Source organism: Apodemus sylvaticus, chromosome 18 (genome assembly GCF_947179515.1).
Source record: "Apodemus sylvaticus chromosome 18, mApoSyl1.1, whole genome shotgun sequence".
In the NCBI taxonomy this organism is placed as follows: domain Eukaryota; kingdom Metazoa; phylum Chordata; class Mammalia; order Rodentia; family Muridae; genus Apodemus; species Apodemus sylvaticus.
In genome coordinates, this window is record NC_067489.1 from 64,889,655 (window position 1) to 64,895,535 (window position 5,881).

The window sequence follows — 5,881 nt, forward strand, 5'->3', positions numbered from 1 at the left end:
CTTTGTGATTTCTTAGTTGTTTCTACTTCTGTTTTTAGATCCAGGATAGTTTTGCTCAGTTCCTCCATTTGTTTGTTTGGGTTTTCCTTTAATTCTTTAAGAGATTTTTGTTTCCTCTTTCATGACTTCTGCCTGTTGACCCAAGTTCTCCTGCATTTCTTTAAATTTGTGTGTGTGTATGTGTGTGTGTTTCTTCTTTATTGGCTTCTATCTCTTAAGCCTCATTCTCCTGAATTTCTTTAAGTGATTTTTGTGTTTCCATTATATGGGTTTCTTATTCATGTTCCCCTGTATTTCTTTAAGAGATTCCTTTATTTTGTGTGTGTGTGTGTGTGTGTGTGTGTGTTCTTCTAGCAGCATCATGACCAGTGATTTTAAATCCAAATCTTGTTTTTCTGGTGTGTTGGCATAGCCAGACTTGCTGATGTTGGAGAGTTTGGTTCAGACACTGCCATGTTGCCTAGATTTCTGTTAGTAGCAGTCCTGCGTTTGCCCTTTGCCATCTTGTTTTCTGGCGTTAGTTGGTCTTGTCTCTGGCTGGTGTTAGAGCCTCCTGTGAAGCTTTAGGGTTATTTCCGCAACACTGGATGGCTGGGTTTCCCCTGTCACAGATTGCTGATGTGCTGTCCTCCTCTTGGGTGTCCTTGGAGCCCCAGTGTGCCTTGCCCCAGATTTTCTCTGTGAACTAGGTGGTGCCTGTTTGCTCCTTCAGGGAGTGCTGATGGTATATGCTGCGGGACCTTTTCCAAGTGATGATTACTTTGCTGGGCAGCTGATCTCCCAACTGGATTGGTGCACACAAGGCTAGCCTAGCTGCTCAGGCCCCGAGTCTAGGCAAAAGTCTGGCAGGCCAAGGCCAGAGCAAAGTTCCCCTCTGGCTATAAATGTTAACAGGTTCTGTCAGGTGGCCAGGATGGCAGCATGCGCGCTCCCTGAAAGTTCTGGGAGAGTCTGCTGGGCTAATAACCTCCTGGCCAGGTTGGCACACAGATGACCGACAGAGCAGCCCAGGTCCTGGGTGCAGTCCAGGGTCTGTCAGGCCTAGACCCCCGCTATGTTAGCCTTGGGTTATGACTGTTAGCCATATTTGCCTGCTAGAACTCTCTGGCATCCTGTAGCCAAAATGGCGGCGGTAGTGGGCACAGGGCCTGCCTGGACCCTGTCACCTTGGTTCCACTGCTGATGGCCCTTCCTCTGGACCAGCCGCTGCTGCTGTTGCCACTGCCACCTGCCGACTCTTGAGTTTCCTGTCTTTCTTTAAGGGAGTTATTTATGCCCTTCTTAAAGTCCTCTATCATCATCATGAGAAAAGATTTTAGATCTGAATCATGCTGTTCAGCTGTGATCCAGGACTTGCTATGGTGAGAGAATTGGGTTCTGATGATACCAAGTTACCTTGGTTTCTGTTGCTTCTGTTTTGTGCTTTCCTCCTGCCATCTGATTATCTTTAGTGATACCTACCCTCATTATCTGACTTGAGCCTGTCCTTCCTATGATCCGGTTGTGTCAGAACTCCTCAGAGTCCAGCTCTCTCTGTGGTCCTCTGATTCAGGAATCCTGTGATCCTGAGATCCTGGGTGTCTCAGAGCTCCTGGGAGTCAAGCTGCCTCTGAGACCCTGATATCCTGGAGTGACCAAGCTTCTGGGATTCTGGGATCCTGGACTTGTTAGAGTGGCTAGGAGTGGAGCTTCCTCAGAGTGTTTTGGGACTGGCTTTGGAGTTCATGCCCAAGGTAAACCAGTCCAGACCAGAAGGTACTGGTACCACTGGTTGTGTCCCTGGATCCAGCTGGTCTCAGTTATGCCCAGTGTTGTTAGGACAGATGTTATGTCCTCCTCACCTCTGATCCTATGATCCTGAGCATGTTTGAGCACCAGGAAGTGGATCCTCCTCTGGGTGTTATGGGACTGGCTGCAGAGTTTATGCTCAAGGTAAACTGGCCCAGACCGGAAGGTCACACTTTTCTCTCTTATTCATTATTACCATTATGTGAGCATCTTTCTTCTTCTATGGTGTTCTTCTCTAATATATTTTCTCTTCCTATAACATAGTTTCTCACCACTAGACCAAAATCCATGATCTAAGTGACCATGGAAACTTCTGAAGTTATGATCTCAAATCAACCTTTCCTCCTATGAAGTTGATTTTTTTCTCAAATATTTTGTCACAGAGATGATGTTCCCTAACATAGGTGCATCATTTAAAATATTATGCATACTATATCTAATACAGTATATACATGTATACATGAATGTATATATGTACATGAATATATGTGAATATATTAATGTATATGTTGTATTATATATGCATTGTAATTATACATATATACACATATACATACAAATATAAATACATACATATACATATGTGCTATGGATAAACATATAATATTTCTTGAGATGGTATATATTCTATATACTTATATATTAAACACCTGATTTTTTTTTTTACAAAGAATCCATAAATACATGCTTGAAGAAAGACAGCATTTTCAATAAATGGTGCAAGTCAAATTTCATGGTTTCAAGTAAAAGAATCCAAGTAGTTTCATATTAATTATGCCAGACAAAACTTGACTCCAAATAGATCATCACACCAGATACAACAAAACTAATAAAAGAGAAAGTAGAGAATTGCCTCGAACACATTGCCACAGATGACTACCTGAACACAACACTGAAAACATAGGCAATAAGATCAACAACTGATAAATGAAAACTACAAATCTTCTGTAAGACAAAGGACACTGTCCATTGAGCAAAGTTGGCAATATACTGAATGGGAAAAGATTTTTTTTTGTCCACTACACATCCATATTATACATAAATTTTAACTGATATCTCACATATATAAAGAACTAAATAGAATGAATATCAAAGAAACAACTAAAAATCTAAAATGTGGTACAGACTGAAACAGAATTCTCAAAAGAGAAAAATCAAATGGCCAAGAAGCACTTAAAAATGTTCAACATCCTTATAATTATAAGGAAAATTGCAATTAAATCTACTCTGAAATTTCATCTAACACTAATCAGAGTGGTCAAAATCAATAAAACAAACAACAGTTCATGCTGGCAAAGATGTGGAGTAAGGGCAACCCTCATTCATTGCTGATGGGAGTGCAAATTTGTACAGCCACTAAACACATCAGTGTGGCGGTAGCTCAGGAAAATGGAAATACATATACCTCAAGCTCTGGCTATACCACTTTTAGACATATACCCAAAGAATACTTTATCCTACCACAGAGACTCTTGTTTAACCATTGTTATTGCTTTAATCATAAAATCCAGAAACTGGAAACAGCTTAGATGTCTATCAGGGAATGAAGAAATTAATTTTTTAGATTTACATAACGGAATATTATATTGTAACCTTTAAAAAGTGAAATTATGAAACTTGCAGGCAAATGAATAATCCTGAAGAAAATCAACTTAAATGAGGTAACTAAGAACCAGAAAGACAATCATAGTATGTATTTGCTTATATGTAGATATTAGGTATTAAGTCTTTGAGGCTACAATCCATATATCCACAGAAGTTATAGAGTAAAGGACTGGGGAAGGATGGTATCACTCTAAGGAAGGAATAAAATAGATAGTTATGGATGGATATGAGAAAGGGGACTGGAATGGAAGATTTAAGTGGGGGTGGTGAGGGAACACAGGGAGAAGGGTTGTATGGAAATGTAATACTGTAGCAGCTTCCTAAAATGTGTATATATATATATATATATATATATATATATATATATATGAAGATTATCTAAGTGAAATTGCTAATAAAAGAGGAGATGGAGTGCCATATGACCATCTCTTGCCACCAAATGAAATTTCCAGTGCTAGGAATGGGTTATATATAATTAATTAAGTTATTGGCCAAAAGGGCTCCACAGAAACCACCCAAATAATCCAGGCTATTGCCAAGGCTATTGGTTACTCTCCACAAACTAATGGTAAAGCCTCATTACTAAGGACAATACCTATACAACTCATTGAACACAGAGAAGTATTGCTGATAGCTACCTAGAGTCTTGACCCCATGGATGATGTTCATGGCACTAGATGATTCTCTGGATGCTCCCAGTGGAAAACAAATAAAGTCCAACCCATTTGCAATGGTGCCTTGCTTACAATATGCACTAGTACAATAGTCACAAAAAGCTTCTGAGAGTAACCAACAACTATGCAATTGGATTTAAGTCCCACTTCATGAGAAAGGACCAGTATCTAACACTGCTTGGATAGCCAAGATCCTAAGACTAGATAAGCCAGGGACCTATGATAAAACTAAATTCTGCTGTTCTGCTAAAGGAATATATCAATAAAGTACTCTTAATGACTTTCTGTGATAATTACAGACCAACACCTTGCTCAGCCATCATCAAACATGCTTTCTCCTACAACATATGGGAACAAATACAGAGACTACAACCAGGCATTCTGTACAGAGAGAGAGAGAGAGAGAGAGAGAGAGATTGGAACACTCAATCCTAAATAGGATGTCTCCATCAAATCCTTCCCTTTATAGCTCAATGAACCCTATGGGAGAGGAGGTAAAAAAAAAAAAAAAACTATAAGAGCCAGAGGGAATGATGGATACCAAGGAAACAAAACATTCCAACCCCAGCAGGATTGCCATACATCTGAACTCATGATGACTGTAGCAGCATGCCACAAGATTTCACAGCTCTGTGATCAATGGTGTTGCAAACCCCAGTCCCTAACCCAGAATGTGTCAGTGTGCTGTGTTAGGTGGGATGACAGAAGAGAGACACTCAGGGATGAAATAAGGCTTTGCCTTAATAACATGTGTGATATTAAGCCAAAGGGCCTCTATTATTTTTGTCAAGGGACTTTTTAAGCTTCTCTCCTTTACTGGAACAGGTAAAGGCACTTCAATCAGAGTGCAACATAAATAAATAAATAAATAAATAAATAAATAAATAAATAAATAAAGCAACAAAAAAAGGAAGAAAGAAGGCTTTGGAGTATGGAGGAACACCCTCTGTGGACTGAACCTGGAAGAACCTTGCAAAAGTGGTTTTTATTGATTGTTACACAAAAAGTATCATTAGCAAATCCATTTCCACATACCAGAAGCTTTTATCTGACCAAGGAATTTTCTGAAGGAACCTAAGTAATCTTCAGCCTTTACATGACTTCCTGGTTTGTCAAGTGTCTTAGTTAGGGTTTTGCTGCTGTGAACAGATACCATGACCAAGGCAACGCCTATAAAGGACAACATTTAATTGGGGCTGGCTTACAGGTTCAGAGGTTTAGTCCATAATCAACAAGAGAGGAAGCATGGCAGGATGGGATGCAGGCATGGGGTGCAGGAGGAACTAAGAGTTCTACATCTTCATCAGAGGCTGCTAACAGAATACTGACTTCCAGGCAACTAGAATGAGGGTCTTATAGCCCATACCCACAGTGACTCACCTACTCCAACAGAGCCACACCTTCTAATAGTGCCACTCCCTGGACCAAGCTTATGCATACCATCAAACTAGGAGTACCTTAGGATTGAAGTCATGCAAAGGCTCAGAAGTTCCCATAGGAGGAACAATCCCATGAATCTCAGATAAGAATCACTGATATTTCCAAAAGATTACTTCAAAACCTAGGTGTGCCATTACATCTGGCATTACACATTGAGTCCATATACAACAGATGCTCTACTAAATTTCCCAATATAAGAAGCTATCTTCAATTAATTATAATTGACAGTTGATGGGCTCCAGTTTGTCCTATTGACTGTGTCTTTTGCCTTACAAAAGATTTCCAGTTTCATGAGGTCCCATTTATCAATTGTTGGTCTTAGAACTTGAACTATCAGTGTTCTCTTTAGGAAATTTCTCCCTGTGCAAATGAGT

General features: G+C 39.8%; 1 non-coding gene across 1 annotated transcript; it reads right to left on the reverse strand.

The window, feature by feature from the left end:
• Window positions 1–4,770: 4,770 nt before the first annotated feature.
• LOC127669040 (U6atac minor spliceosomal RNA) lies at window positions 4,771–4,892 on the reverse strand. The gene has a single exon (XR_007974255.1). It is a non-coding gene; the product is annotated as a U6atac minor spliceosomal RNA (small nuclear RNA).
• Between the last annotated feature and the right edge of the window lie 989 nt (window positions 4,893–5,881).